Raw genomic sequence first — 16746 nt, 5'->3', positions numbered from 1 at the left:
AAGTAGGAAGGCATATCTGTGTAAGGAGGATTCATCAAAATCTCTAATTAAATACATGGCAGCTGGTGAATTAAAGCATTTGTCTTAGCTCTGCCATCCTATAATACCTTATAATCTTGAGAGTCCAAAGTATGAATTAATTATAATTTCTAAGAACCCAGGGAGCCAGCAGCATTGAGGAGGGAGGGTTGGAGGAGAGGCTGTGAATGGTGACAATTAATGCTTGTGAGAAAGGGACAGGGCCATCGTTCTTTTATTTAGAAGAAGAAGCCACTTTAGGGAGTCGCAAGCCTGCAGATTTGTATATCTGGCATGAGTGAGTGTGTGTGTTCATGCACATGTGGGTATATTCAGGGTCAAGTTTCAAGTTGGGCATTTAACAGTATCAGCTGAATCATCATTATTGTTAGTAGTAGTATGTTACCAGCTACTGAGAGCTTATTATGTGCTCTTTATAGGCGAAGCATTTCCTTACCACATCTTAAGACTCCTGACTATATGTTGTCTGCATTGTTAGTATCTTTAACCAAGGAGAAGATGAAAGCTCAGAGAGGTTGAATAATCTTCCCAAAGTCTCCCACAGCTCACAGGTGTCAGAGCCGGTACTCAAATCAAGGCTGACGTGATCCCAGAAACCCTTCTCCTAACCAGCAGGCCCTCCTTCCTTAACTTACTATGCGCCATCCTTTGCTGGGTGCCTAGATTACAGAATTTATTAAGAATGATTCTTAATCTTAAGGAAAAGAGCCTGCTATTGAATGGGACATGCTAGCCAAGGCTAGCTAAGATTTGCTGCTATAACATGTAAACCTCTACTTCTCAGGGGCTTAATGCAGGAAAAGCTTATTTCTCCCTCATGTGATGGATGCACGTAGAGTGGGCACTCTGCCCTTTGCAGTTATTCAGAACCCAGGCTTCGACCCCTCTGTGCCTCTTCCCTCTTCAACGTCCGGCCTCCAAGGGAAAAGAGCTGAGGGTTTTGCGTGGAGAATTTGCATGGGCCAGAAATGGGAAGAGTAACAGCCCTTCCCCTCACGCTCTGTCCACTGTCACTGAGTCGCATGGCTATGCCTAGCTGCAAGGGAGCTAGGAAATGGAGCCTGTCTGTGTCCTCAGGAAGGAGAGAAGAGTGTGGAATATCTTGTAAGGCTTGTACGGAGGAGGCTTGTACGGGGGAGCTTGTACGGGGGAGAAATCTCTGCATTTTCCCATGTCGAAGGTGCAGAGGCTGTACAGAGAAGATGAGACCGTGTGAATAGTTTTGTTTTTATCTCCTAGCCCTCCGGAAGCGATGAGCTCGGTCTTTAAAAAATGGTGAAAAGAAAATAAAATGATTCCCAACACTCACAAATGCAACAGATGCAGTGAAAAGAATAATGTCAGGAGTTTGGGTTCGCATCCTGGTCCTGCTAGGAGGGAAACATTTCTTACCCTCCTTGTCTTATGCCCTTCCTTGATAAAATGGAGACCGTTGCACCTGCTACCCGGAGACAGAAAATGAGTGTGGAATGCCTGGCACATGGTACATACCTGCTTGTCACCCTTTTCCTGCTTGCGAAAGGCTGTTCTAAAGTCTCTATAGCTTCTCTCAGGACCTTGCGCTGCTTTTGGGGAAGTAGATGCTGGGTCTTTCTCCCACACTGAGTTATCATCAAATAGCACATACTTAAATGCTCACAAAACTATATAAGCAACTATTTTCTTTCTTTTATCTTCTACTGCCTTAAAAATATGTAGCTCAACCTGCTTCTTTAAAAAAATGGTCCATAAAATGACATTATAAGAGAATGGTAATATTCATAATGATATTATTTCAACAGACATCATTTGTTGAGTGGTGGCTCACCAGGAGGCACTGTTCTTAGACCTTTATATGCAGTGTCTCTTTAATCTTCACCAAAAAAACTTAGGTTTTTTTTTTTCTGGGTCCTATTGTAATCCCCACTCCGATATTAGCCAGACTGAGTTCCAGTCTGTCTTGTTCACAGTCCTATTCTCAGCACCTAGGTTGGTGCCTACACTCAAAAGTTTGTGGATAAACGGATATCTCTCCCATTTCCGTGAACAATGAGGCTTAGGGAAGTTAAATGACTTACTCAAAGTCACACAGCAGTAAGCATTAGAGCTGGCCCCCAATCCAGGTCTGTCTGGTCCCAGAGTAGAAAAAGTTATTCTGCAGAGTAGAAAAAGTTAGCCAAAGTGGATGTGGGACCTCGTGTATTTAAAAGGAAATGATCTCACAATCCCGTGGCATGTTTGATTGATCTAAATACCTTTTGCTCGATTTCCACTTAAAGGAGCTTTTTCCTCTGGAAATGAAGAGATAGGGAAAATAATGATCTCCACTGTGGCTCGAATGGTTACTTTGAAAATAGCCAGCAAGATGACTGAGCCCACCATCTGGATTTTGTGGGGTTGACTCTGGGGCTTAGAGGTTCCTGGCATGTCAGGGACTTTCAGGATGACCCTGGCAGGGCTCTGTCCTCCTAGAAGCTGTTTTCTCTTCCATAAAATGAGCGGTTTAGAAGGAATGATTTCTGAATCCCTTACAGTTGGTTATCTTGGACGAGCGATTTAAAATCTTGGGACCTCAGTCTCAGGGTCTGTGAAATAGACCATGGAGTGTGGCGAGACCATTTCTGAAGAAGCTGCATGTGTGTACTCCTGGCTCTGAGTGGCTTCTCTGTAACCGGTCAGCATTGTTACTATTCCTGCCGAACCCTCTGTAATCCTTTCCTAGGTCCTTTTGAATGTGCTGGAGAGACAGCAACACAGCTGTAGATACTCCACATTTTCTAAACCGTAAGCAACATCTGATGGAGAGTCCCATTTGCCCCACAGTCCCTTCTCTATTGGGCTGACTTTGCAGCTCAGCCTCTGGGAAGTGCTTAGAAGGACCAGGAGCCCAGCCCTGGTGTGGCCTTGCTGCTGAATGTTCCCCCCTGGGTCCTCCTTGCCTTCGGCCAGAGGCAGCCCTGCTGCTCTCGCTTCTTGCTGGCTGGCCTCCGAAAGTCAGCATAACCGTGTTTGTTTCTGTCTCTTCTTGTTTTGTCAACATGCCATTGAGAAGGAAATGCAAACCTGAGCCTTGATTAGACATCTCCCTTGGTGCAGATTTCCCTTGATTTCCAATTCAGCACACTGGTGTTGGCGTAGGTGCTGGGGCACACGCTTCCTGCTGTTGAAAGGTCCTGGAAGCGGATGTGGCACTGGCTAGCGTCCTGGAAGTGAGGGGCTGGCTTAGGGGTGTGGCATTTCTGGGGAGAGGTGGGGTGTCCCTTTCTCTTCACTGGGACCTTGCCTGCTCCTCAGATTTTCAAGGGCAGTGCGCTGGGCTGAAACGCAGCCTGGAACTCTGCAAACTGCCAAGGATGCTGGGCATCCTAGACCTTCTTACCGGGGCTTAGGGCAGCCTGGATCTGTGTGTGTGTGTGTGTGTGTGTGTGTGTGTGTGTGTGTGTGTGTGTGTGTGTGTGTGTGTGTGTGTGTGTAGAAACTTCCTGGGAGACAGGAAGCCTGGGAGACAGGAATCCAGGATTCTAGCCCTGATGCTCTTATAAAGCTGTGTGACATCGGGTGAGCCATTTCACCGCTCTGAGCTCTATTTCCTCATATATGGTTAAGATCATAAAACTTTGGGGTCTTGACCAAACCTCTCAACTTCTCTGAATTTCACTTCTTCTCATATATATATATATGATCATTTGTAATTAAGGGAATGGGCATTTCAACTATCGACCTTGACTTCCAAGGATGTATATGGTCTTGGGCATATGATTTAATTTCTCTGGGCCTTAGTTTCTTTATCTGTAAAATGAGGATGATGCCAGTCTCTACCTTGTGGAGTTGTTGTGACATTGCATGAAAATGTACAGAAAATGCTTTGGAAATGGTCCTTCTTCCCCTTTCTTTTTCTTTCGCCTCCTCCTTTCCCTCCTTCCCTTCCCTCCCATCTTTGCCTTCACCTCCTTCTTCCCTCCTCCTTTACTCATTTCTCCTCCGCTTCCAACATCATTATCATCATTGCCATCTTCTCACCATGAGACCAAATCCAATTATGTACCTGAAAGTGCCGTGCCATCTACCAATGCTGAAATAACTATGATATTATAGGTAGACTCACCTTATGTGAAACTCCATGTCAGCGTGTGCGCGTGCGCGTGCGCGTGCGTGCGTGCGTGTGTGTGTGTGTGTTCAGCCTTTTAGGTTTGCTCAGTGAAGGAGTATGGCCGTCGGGCAGGTCAGATGCTGTGTGTCAACGCACGTGGTGAGTGAAATGAGTTTGCCTGGGGATGGGGGGATCCAGCGGGAGAAGTGGGGCAGCCCAGCAGGGGGTGGTGAGCCAAGCAGGACACCTCAGCGATGGCTTAGGAAACAAATAAAGCCGAGATTCCTAATGTTTAACTCGAGGTGACAGAACATTAACATTTAATTAACTCTTGACTGCTAAACCAATATTAAATCTCTGCAGAGGCTGGTGGCATCTCTTCCATGTTAGTAGCCAAGAGGCTATAGTCTTTTCGTGGTGACATCCAGAGGAAGGAAGCTCGTCCATCACATGGGATCCCTATCCACACACTCACTGTGTGTTCCTTTATGGAACGAACGTACCTGTTCTCATCTGTCTGGTTCTCGGAATGTGAAGAGCAATCACGTCATCTTTCTTCAAACTCCAGCTCTACCCGTCCCTACTTGTATGAATACTGGCCACGTTACTCCGATAAGTAACTTGGGTTCTGGCCTGGAGGCCTGGAGCACAGGAAGAGTAATTTCCACCTTGTTATGTCATTTCTATAGATCAGTGGGAATGGATAGGAAACATCTAACAAAAGACCTAACCCATTCTTATGACTTGCATGTTTGTGTCCCCGCTTCCCCTCCTCATGCATATGTTGAAATCCTAACTCCCAGTGGGGTGGTATTAGGAGGTATGGCCTTTAGAAGGTAATTAGATTTTGATGGGATCTTGAAGGTAGAGCCCTGATGATGGAATTAATATCCTTATAAGAAGAGAAAGAGACTAGAACTCTCTCTTTCTCTCTGTTCTCTGCCTGTGAGGACACAGCAGGAAAATGGCTATCTGCAAACCAGGGAGCAGGTCTTCACTCGATGTCAGATCCGCTAGCACCTTGATCTTGGACTTTGCAGCTTCCAGAACTGTGATAAATAAATGTTTGTTATTTAAGCCTCCCAGTCTCTGGTATTATTATTACAGTAGCCTGAACCGATTGAGACATTCGTAAATGGCAAGTTATGATTCTGCTTCGACTTCATTCCCCTCCCCTCTCCTTCTCACTATCCCCAAGTACACTGAGCTGCTCAGTTCCTATTAAGATCTATTCTACCTTGTCATTTTCAACATGTTGTTCCCTCGGCCTGGAATTCTTTTGCTTCTCAATCTCCTGGCCATTTCTCTTGCAAGTCTCAGCTCAGATACCACTTCTTCAAGGAGCCTTCTCTGGCCTCCTGGGTAGATCAGCTCCCCCCATTACACATGCACACACATTGCTCATCACCTCTGATGTTAAGCCTGGAAGATAAATGACCCCGTTCTTCCTTTATGCTTACGCCTGCTTCCTTTCATTGCTTTCTAAAACCATTAGAACCTCACAATCTCTCTTGCATCCTCTGACGAGTTAGTTGCCTTGTTTACTCTCCCAATGTCAGGTCCGACAGCACTTACCACTTGCATCAATAATCCCCTTTTCAAAGATGTTGGCACTGCAGTTGGTTTTCACATTTGTATAGAGCTGAGCAATGCATTCTGGACGGTCCTAGAAGGGTACTGCAGTTCGACTTGCAGACTGTGAGGGAAAGGGCTCTATCTTTTTTGTGAAGGCATGGTTGGGCCTTGGTGAGCTATTATTATAGAAGATCATAATCTGTTTATAGGCTGAGGTCAGGAATGGTGAACTCCACCGTCAAGGGACCCACCAGTGTCTAGAGTTGGATTCTGAAATGCACAGCTTTGGATCTGGAGGGAGGTGGGTGGAGCCCACATGGAGTAGATCCTAGCGCATGAACAATACAGACGTGTCAGGGGAAAGAAGAAACCTTTGTCAAGCCAAGGCCAAGGATAAGGGATCGGGCTTGCATTGGTCAGTCCAGCATGAGGACCTTAAAGCAATCCACACTGATTGATTGTCCATTCCTTTGTAGTGGAGGGACAGTGGAGGGATATGTGATATGATCAATGGCCTCGAAGAATATCCTATGGAGTCAGAGACAGGAAGTGGAGGGGTGGTGCTGCCACAGATTAGGTTTCCAAGATGAGCTGGAACGAGGCTGGAGAGGTAGATCCCAGGAGTGAGGCAGGGCTGTCTGATGTGATGTCTTTGCACCCTGGTGATGATGATGATGATGATGATGATGATGAAGGTGATGGTGATGATGATGATGGTGGTGATGATGATGAAGATGACGATGATAGTAATGATGATAGTGATGATAATGACAGCAATAGCCGTTAACCTTTAATGAGTACTAATTATGCTCTAGCTACTGTACTCTTTTACATATCAATGCTTATTTGATACTTTTATTCTATAAGGGAGGCACTAATATTAACCCCATTTTACAGAGGAAGAAACTGAGGCACAGATAGGTTAAATAAATTGTTTATGGTCATCCAGCTAGCAAGAGGCAATGCCAAGATTCAAACCCAGCTCTGTTTGAAGCCTGACCTGGTATGTTCCATCTGTGTTATCTATTGCTTCTTATTTCCAGACAAACCTCTATATGGCCCTCTCATCATTCATCATCATTCACTCATCATTTATTCACTCATGCAACAAATATTTATTGAGTATCTACTATGTGCCAAGCACTGTGCAAGTTCTCTGCCCTTCTGGAGCTTATATTCCTATGGAAGGGACAAAAGACAAACACACTTATACATAACATAACTATAAAAGGTTACAGAGTCTAATAAGTGCCATAAAGAAAACTAAGCAAGAATGTGTGATAAAGAACCAATCGAGGGGGACAGTGGGGTCACCTTTATGTGGAGAGGTCAGGGGAACTCTGCAGTGGTGACATTCACACTGAGCCCTGAAGGATGAGAGGAACCAGTCATGCAAGAAGCCTGTGGAAGAACATTCTCATTTCCCCCTCTCTCTTCATTTCCTTTCGGGTCTCTGGGGGTACAAACCACATGTTGGGTTTTCGTGAATGGTGTAGACTTTCAGGACACCTTTGGGGGCAGGCAGCCTCAGAAAGATGGCTGTGTACATTCACTTAGTGGGGCCTTTCCTGTAAGTGCTTCTGGGAGTTACTTCCTGCTGCTCCACTTCTGCTCTTTCTATAACTGAGGATATATTATTCTTTGTCACCTTGGTCATATTTAGCTTCCAAATCCTTATCTAGATGGCTCCCCAGGGTGGCTCAGCTCTAGGTCACTGGGGACCAATTACGAAGCTGTCCTCTTCCCTTATTCACTGCTGAGTGCAGCCATACGCTGACGCAGAAAATCCTAAATCCAGTTAAGTGTTATTTGCTTGAAATATTTGAAAGAGCCAGCTTGGCCCATCTTCAAATATTTTGTTAGCTAATCAAAGCCAGATTGTGGTCAGAGGCCATATCTAAATTTATTAGGAAAATTAATAGACCATTTAGATTTTATTGGAATTAAGCTAAAATACGATAAGCAGTCACACCAGCAGATAGTCGTTAATTATTACGCTGACCTGCATGATGGGCTCATAATGAAATATTGACTTCTAGGTAAGTCATGAGGCCTTGGACAAGCAGGACAAGCTCTAGAAGGTCTCCTCACTCCATCTGCTTGAGGTTAATTGGATGGGACACAGTAGGCGAGGCTTTCAGTAAATACACACCTTTTATTTTTCTCAAACAGCATTTATTGTGCATCTACAGTGTGTTAGTCCCAGGAATACATAGAGCAGACAGCCTGGGTTTGAATATGGGTTCCAGTACTTCACAGCTGTGTGACTTTGAACATATTACTTAACCTCTCTGAGTCTCCATTTCCTCATCTGAAAAACAGATAAACATGACTAATGGGGTTGCTATGAGAAGTCATGGAAATGATGTGTGTCATGCGCTTATCACAGTCTCTCCACATAGATGTAGCTATGATTATGATCACCTTTAGTAACATTATAAACAACAGATTTCCCCCTCAGAGAATTCAAACAACAAATTACAATACAGTGACCCTCCAAGCAGACTCGATTTCTCCCCACTGTGTGCCACATGCATGTTAGCTAGGGTCAGAGAAGGCTTTAATGAGGAGACATTTGAGCTCAGTTTCAAAGGGTTGAAAGCATTTATTTTCCAGGTGAACCAGATAGGTATGGGACTTCCAGGTAGCACAGCATAGGCAAAGGCGTGGAGGTCTGAACAAGCTGGTGACGCGTGTATCTTTAAGTGGTTTGGCAGTCTAGGACAGAAGCATCTCCATTAGGTTATTATTAGAGCAAAAAGAATTGGAAGCTGGGTGTTATGCTCCGGATCACTCACCTTTATGCTTTTCTCTATGAAATGTATATGTGTTAAATGTTATTTATGACGATGACTGGTCTGTTTCCATTTTTTACTTTTGCTAGATGTTTTGTGTTGCCCAGTGGAGGCAGAAGGAAAACCTTAAAGTATTGCCAGCATGAAAAATTATGATCAAGGGGTCTGAGCTGTTTTGCTCTTTATGGGCACTGCCTAAATGCTTTCAGGGTTGTGTGGATGTGGCTTGGAGGTACAGACCACTGCCTACCTCAGACAGGTCTGGGTTCAAGTCCAGCTCTGCCATTCACTTCCTGTGAGACCTCAAGTGAGGCTCTCTGAACTTCAGATTCTTCATCTGCAAAAGGGAAGTTTCTAAGAGCTACCTCATAGGGCTGTGAACAGGATCATTGAGAAAAATATATATATATCTTAGTACATCTACATATTCAAGATATATTAGTTCCCAGAATATAATGTGGTAAGTTTAATTTTTTTAAATTAATTTTAAAAATAAGTGGGGGAAGTGTTGTTATATATGGGTGTTCTGTTTCATATACTAAATATATATCTGTCCTCAGAAAATGAATATGCATTTTCTCCAAAGATGTATATGCATGTTTCGTTTTTCCTATTAAGTATATATGTCTATATGTATATAAGTGTATATGTATATAAATATACATCCTACTTATACACTGAGAGAAGTAAATAAGTACAGAGAGTAGATACAGGAAGCTGTAGAATAATCTACGTTGTTCCAGAAATAGTGGGAGATGTGCTGAGGACAGGAGAGCCAGATTAACCCCAGGGCCACAGAATGATCTGGTCTAATGGGTCCAACACCATGTTGCTTAATTTGGGATTAGCCAAGAGACCTAAGAATCTATCCCATTTTTCCTGGATAACAGTGCTCATTATAATGGGAAATTAACAAGGCAAAAGGAAGTGAAGAGCAAACTGGGGCGGGACATCCTGTGACCAGGAATTGATAGACATGGGGTGGAGAGAGGAACAGGCTGTGCCTTTGCGTTGTGGATAGCTTTTCCCTGCCTCCCCAATATGCCTTTGAGCCTTGGCCGTGTGTGGGGTAGAGCAAGATCTTTTGCTGTGCAGTTCCAGGGAGCATATAAAGTGGCCATCTGCACTGATCAATGGCTTGTGGAATCAAGAGAGACTGTGAGGTGAGATGGGTGTGGCCCAGTCCCTCAGGGCCTTATTCTCTAGTTTCAGGGTGACTTTGGGGACCCGTTAGAAGAGGAAAAATTTAAAAAACCAATTCTGCTACTATTGCTACTTTATCATCATCGTATCATTATCATTATTATTATTATTATTATTATTACAGAGAGGAGTGACCAGAATTTATGTCCTGGGTTGAGGCTCCTCAGATAGCCAACAGGGCCACATGGCAGCCCAAGCAAGGAGACTTCCCGTCACTGTCGTTTGCTGCCTGCTTGAAAAGGACGGAAGGGCAAGGGAGGGAAATTCCAGGGGAAAATGAGTTATTGTTGAAAAACACTTGCCACATGAGGACCAGTGGAACCTGGCCTTGTAGATTTGCTAGAGACTCGCTGGGAGCCTCTAGGAGGGAGGCTTAAGCATGTGAGTGAGATGGACCACAGGGATGTTCTACAGCCAGAACTGTCTGATTATAGGCTTGCTGATCTTGACAAAGACACCAATGAGTTAAAAATGGTCCTGGTCCGGAGTGCGGACGGAAGCCGGCCCCCAGTTCCTGGGCGCATGCGTGGCCGAGATGCAGTGGGGCATTTTAATTAGATCCCTTTACCAGAACTCCTGACCTTCTGTGTAGCACATTAATGTATTTTACTAATTATAAATGCAATTAAAAAGTACTGAAATAAAATTAGGCTGATCTATCTAATTTACATTAAGCACTTTCAAATTATGCAGATTTTAAAGTCTCTCTCTGTGTCTCTTTTTTTTTTTTTTTTCAATTTGGGTTTCAGGGTAAAATTGTCTGCATTAAAACAGCTGGAAAACAACCTTGTAGGAAAACAAATTTCTTTTCTGTGATTATTCTCAGTGTGCGAGTTAATTTTCCAGGCAGTAATATACTTCGCTGGCATTGAGCAGTGACTCATAAAGCAGAAGACATATGTGTCTGGATGCAGGCTCAGGAACAGGGTCCGTAGAGGGACTGAGTATGGTTTGGTTACTTTGGGGAATGAGGTTGAAAGGCTAACTAGGCAAAAAATACTGATGCGATGGTCGCTAAACAGTTGAGATTTACAAAGAGTGAGATGTAGCGGCAGGCATAATGTGCAGTTGATAGAGACAGACCATCTGGTGGGTTTATCCAAGAACGCAGGACTATTTTCTCCCCCTCTATGCTGACAGGCAAAGAGAGTGATCTGGGTGATGAAATTACTGCCTAGCATTATTAAGAACCAGGTCGTTCAATTTTGCTGGCTCTGGAATTTACGGATGCAGAGCAGCTATATATTAGATGGGGAAATGGAGCGTTAAGGAAAGTGGATGGCTACACCGGACACTCTCTGCTCAGAAGTGGCGTGTGTGCTTTCTGCTGGGGAGAGAACCACCTTTCAGCCTGGGTCTGCTGGAGGCCGTGTCCGCCAAGGAGGAGACCTTGACGGGGCCTCTTTACAGATTAAATCTGATCCGCAGGTTCCCCAGAAGCAGAGGTGTAATAAGCTGTTCTCCGGAGTTGCATATAAGCTCCTTAAAACATTCCCAGTCTGGTGTAACTCCCCTCTGCTCAGTGCACTCAATTTTATTCACAGCCTAAACTTTGCCCTTTAAGCTCCCCATCATAAAGAGGCCTACAATAATTCCCCAAATTGGAGCTGTTGAGCTTGAGCAAGGAGAAGATTTGGAAAGCCCTTTAATGCTTTTCCTCCCTTTCTGACGCTAAAGAAATCTTTCTACTTACATTCAGGGAACGAATCTTGCCTACTCTGACATGGGAGTCACGAAGGGTACTGGTTTTCCATCATCTTCCCCCCAAGATAGTTGAACTCTAGGGCATCAGACAAGTGTAGGACATGAGGCGCCTTGTGTTTGAGATTTCTCAGCTCGGGGGCCCTCTCTAGGGTAAAATGATTCTTTGTCTCTCCATCCTCCAACACCATAATTTACATGAGAAATACTACTGATGGAACTGTGTGTTAATCCATGCAGAGAAAGTGTTAAAACCTTTCTCTCCAAGGTCAGCATGTCTGGAGCCATTTGGAGGACCAGATGCTAAACCGAAGCTGGACCCTGCGGGTCTCTCTCTTGTGAGGACCAGCCAATGGCAGGAATCAACTGGATGGGAATACAGCCAGTTTTCCTCCACCAAAACCCAAAACAAAACAGAGCACTTACCTCCTGCTCTTTCATTTCCGTTCTGCAATACCCCCCAGCCACCAGGGTGTCAGGCAAAGCTCCCACCACCCTTCTGGATCCAGGCTTGGTCCTTCTCTGACAAACACAGCTCCAAGGGATCCTCTGTCCTGCTCGATGGTCCTCTTTCTACTCACTTCCGGAGGGACGCTGGATGAGTCGTAGGGAAACGATGGAGGTTTTAGAAACAAAAGCACCTGAATTCCAGTCCTGGCTCCCCTTTCACCAGCTGTGGGGCTTTTAGCAAGTTATTTAATTTCCCCAGCTTCAGTTTCCTCACCTGCTTTTGAGAACAAGACTACTTTCTTTGTAAGTCCGCAGTACGCTTTACAATGACATCGTGCACGTGAAGCACGATTCCTGACATTCGTTCACTCGCTCAACAAAGGGTTATGGAGAGTCTCCTCTGTGCTCAGCCCCGACGTGCCCACCGTGCATGCCCTGCCCTGGGCATGTGTGCTGGGCATTCATTAAGGACTTGATAAAACAGGGTCGAATTAATAAAATGATGGAATTCTACAAGTAGTTATTGAACTATTACTGTGTTTAGGGCACCATATTAGGTGCCGAGGAGACGTGTCAGTTTGAATAGGATGTGCTACTTGCCTCCCTGCTTCCCTCTCCGGGACCCCATGTTCTACCGTGATTACGTTGTCTCAGTTACATGTTTAGAGACTTCACAAAGACTTCTTATTTCCTCTCTTGGTCCCCTGACCCTTATAATTCTCACCAGTAATCAAACTGCCATGCTTTTGAATATGATGCTTTCTCTGCCCGGAATGGCCTTGCTCATCCCAACTCATGTGACTCATTTCTTTTTTTTTTTTTTCTTTTTGAATATTATTTTTTTTAGGCGAGGCAACCCTTGGTTGGTCTCACAGATTGCAAGGACCTTGTCAGCTTACAGTCCCTTATTATTTATTTATTTATTTATTTTTTACGCCTACAGCACCTGGTCTTCCTAAGTGGTCTCTCATCCAAGTACTAATCAGGCTTGACCCTGCTTAGCTTCCGAGATCAGATGGGATCGGTCTTGTTCAGGGTGGCATGGCCATAGACTGCATGCCCTTCTTTCTTGTCAAACTCCTGCTCATCCTTCAACACCCAGCTCAGAGATTTCCTCTGGAAGTCCTGTCCCCAACACTGTAGATGGCCTGCTGCTGTATCTGCTCTTTCTGGGGTTATGTACCCAAGTATTTGTCTGTTTTTCTCTCTAGACCAAAAGCTCCTTGAGGTCAAGGACCTATGTCCAATTCATCTTGGTATCCTTCATGACCACCATATTTTCTGGAATTGAATAATTGTCCAATAAATACCAGTCGAATAAAAAAAATGCATAAAATGATGGATGACTGGTTAGATGCATGGATGGAGAAAGTGTGAGAGAGAGAGACAGGCACACGTATGTGAATACATGGATGGATGGATGATGGACAGACAAATGAATCAATACACAAGTGAATACATACACTTGGCCAAATGGTGGTAGTGATGGAGTCTTTGTCTGTAATCCGGAAGAGCTTTAGTTAGTAAAACAGCAAAGCAGAACTATCCTGTTGATTGATAAGGTTTGAGCCCCGAGGACAGCTTTGTAGGGAGTCTCCAGGTATTTCACGAGCAAACAAATCTGAGGACAAATGAACATGTCATCATGCCGTGGACTCCGAGTATGAATTGCATTCCACCCAGTCAAGGGGGAGCCTGCCCTCTGAGTGCTGCATCACCCCCTCTCCACCGTGCTCTGTGCCCCCTTCCTCTCCATGCGTGCTATGATAGCCAAGTCCTAATTAATTATGGTGGCCTTTCAGCAAGCTGGGCCTGGACACCAGGGTTTTCTCCGCAGCCAGTGCTGCTGCTGCCCTTGCTTCCTGCCAAGCTCACCTCCCAGACAAACATACTTAGCAGGTGTTTTCCCCACATTAATAATCAGAATTGACACATTCTAAATGAGGGCCTCTTTGTCGTGCAGGGCAGCTCTGATGGATATGTGGGGGAATCGACGGCCTCTGAGGAATGTTTTTGCCATTACCAGCATTTCTCTGACAGGTTTTTAATAGTCCCACTAAAACTGCAGTATATTGGAAAATTTTGTAGATGAAGTACAAAGGGCTGCTGTGACTCAGAGACTCTGGGGTGGAAAAATACAGTTTGGGAAACACTGAGTTCCTCAAATAATGATGCTCTCAGAAGAAGCTGATCTGATGTTTGGTTGGGCTGAAAACTGGGGAAGGGACAATTTGGCCAAGGGTCTTCGAGGAGACCGGTGTTACAGGTGGCACTAAGTGATGAATCATTTGGATGAAGTACAGTGGAAGCCCAGATTTAAACATTGGATTAGAGAAGGTCAGACAGGTTGGGTTCATTCATCCATCTATCCATCCATCTATCCATTTAATAAACTCTTATTTACCTTCAACTCATGCATCACAATTATAAGTTCATGACTTCGTAAGTTCAAAATTCTATGAACAATTTCTGGCCTTGGGTTATTTATGCAGATTTGAAGTCTGAGCCTTAGTTTCCTCATGTCCAACATGAAGCTAATAATGCCTATGCTTTAGAATTGTAGTTCAGGGTTAGAGATCAAATAAGTTAGATTCCGTGTGGGCCAGGGTCCATGGCAGAAACGGATGACATATCCTCATGGGAGAGCTGAGAAGAGTTTAGTACAGGGATGGCTTATCAGAGAGCGGCTAAGGGAAACGGATGAGAGAAGGTGCCGCACCCTGGGGCTAGCAACAGCGGGAGCTGTTCCCACCCTGGGGCCTCAAGAGGCCGGGGAAGGGGGAGTTCCCAGAACCCAGGGGCTGTAGGAGAGGTCACCTGACCTGGGCGTGACCTTCACTCGAGGGTCAAGCCATTGCCAGCCTGCATTTCGGGAGAACAAACCCTCTGAACTCCCGAGGGTGGAGAGCGGATCCATGGGGACAAATGAGGGCTCTCCGTTCAGCATGTGTAGTAGCACAGCTGGACTCTCGGTGAGTTGATAAATGGTCATGACTATGGATGGGTACGTGGAGGGCAGGGGACGGCTGGTATTATTACTTCTATTTGACTCTGAAGCTCAAGAAGACAGGATGGTCCCAAGCCTTTGCTAGCAGACCTGCCTCCCCCATTATCTCACATTCTCTTATTTCCTGTCATTCTTCACTGGCCGCCAGAGGGAAGTCCACGGGTGGCAAGTCTGTTTTGCTTTCCGAGGGTTAAGATCAGGCTCTGAGAGTGAAACCAACTATCTCGAGTTCATTAGGGAATCGGGCCCTTGCCAGGGACTGTGGTCAGTGGGAGAGACAGGATCTGAAGGCTAAACAAACCTGGTGATGCCCCGGGATAAGCTTTCCTAATTAGTGGAGGCAGCTGCCAATCACTGATGCTCTTCACCGGGCTCCACCCTCCAGGAGCTGACACATCAGGGGCTCTTCTTACTTCTCAGCCCACCGATCCTCCCAAAGGCTCTTTCTAAGCCTCTGGGAGCCACTTTCCCAAGCAGTCAGCCTTTCCCCAGGGAGTGGCAGGACCGCCAGGAAGAGATAGAATGGCCTGAGAGAAAAATGTCTCTGGGAGAAGCTAAACTTGACCGCGACACCCCAACAACTGCGCATGCGCTCGTGTGAAAGGTGCCCAGGCATTGGTGTTAGATGCCTGGATCCAAACCCTGGCTCCTCCAGTCATTCACTGAGTGGCAAGGGCATGATTATATAACCACTCTGAACCTCCTTCTCCTCCTGTGAAATGCAGAGAGTGACAGGACCAACCTCCATCAATGTTACGGGTATTGGGACAATTGTGGCCGCTCACTCCTTTACCTTCACTGGGCTGTGGACCTCAGCTGCATCTTCTCTGGTCCTCGAATTGGAGCTCCAACCACCCACGCACCTCTCCTAACAATGCCTTCATCGTTTTGCAGTGTCCTGGGGAGGCCACCGGTCCAGGGCCCCTTCCTCCCAGGTCATCTCTAAGCTGCCTGGCCTGAGAAAGGTAGAGCTTGGTATATGGGCTAATTTCACTTACTATTAAAATGGATCATTGCTGAGCACATTTGCACAAGGAGGAAATCAACTGGGGGCAAACCTGTTTGCTGATAGGACCCCTTAGAGTCTCTTTATAACTTAATTGCATAGCTAACCATGCTAGGGTACAAACAGGAAAGGAACAAAGTGGGCTGTCTGAACAGGGATTGGTCTGAACAGGGATCGATTCCAGAAATTCTGGCTTCTGAGCGGGAGGGAGGTCGGAAGGGGTTTGAAGTCTAGACCAGTGCTGTCTCAAAGGCGAGCAGGCCCAGGGATCACCTGGGCATCTTGGTGCTGGGCTGGCTGGTTTAGTGGGTCTTGGTGAGGCTGGAGGCACTGCGTTTCTAACAAGTCCCCTGCTGATGCCAAGGTCAGTGCCCTGGGCCACACTTTGCGGAGCTAGGGCATCAGCACCTCCAGGAGGCACCTCTGCCCGAGACAGCATAGCTGACAAAGAGAACATCTCACATCTTAAACCTCGTTTGTGGGTTCCAGATTTGGGGTTTCTCCATCCTTTTCTTTCAGTATCTTCCTTCCTTCTTGCTGTGGCTCCTGGATAGCTATCAGGCTCACTGGCTGTACATCTGTATCTTCACAAGGTGTGACGGGATGAGTCGCATCCCCCCCAAATTCCTATGTTGAAATCTTAGCCTCCCAATACCTCAGAATGCGACTATATTTGGAGACAACATCTTTAAAGAGGTAATTAAGTTGAAACACACTCATTGGGGTGGCTCCCCAGTCAATCCAGGAACTCCTCAACAGCTATGCTACTGTCCCTTCTGCACCATGGGACCCCCGCCCCCCATTGGGACCGAGGCCTCCTAGTTAAGTCTGTTTAATACTGAGCCTCACTCGTGGTATCTCCCTTCTGAGTCATGGCCATGTGTAAAAAAAATTTAAACAT

At 45.6% G+C, this 16746-nt stretch overlaps 1 pseudogene; it reads right to left on the bottom strand.

Annotated features, from left to right (window-relative positions):
- Nucleotides 1-12766: 12766 nt before the first annotated feature.
- Nucleotides 12767-12885, bottom strand: LOC111730076 (annotated as a pseudogene).
- Nucleotides 12886-16746: the final 3861 nt, after the last annotated feature.

This window comes from Pteropus vampyrus, unplaced genomic scaffold (genome assembly GCF_000151845.1).
Source record: "Pteropus vampyrus isolate Shadow unplaced genomic scaffold, Pvam_2.0 Scaffold300, whole genome shotgun sequence".
Classification (NCBI taxonomy): Eukaryota; Metazoa; Chordata; class Mammalia; order Chiroptera; family Pteropodidae; genus Pteropus; species Pteropus vampyrus.
The sequence above is the reverse complement of the archived record's forward strand: the minus strand, read 5'-3'. Positions and strand labels throughout refer to the sequence as shown.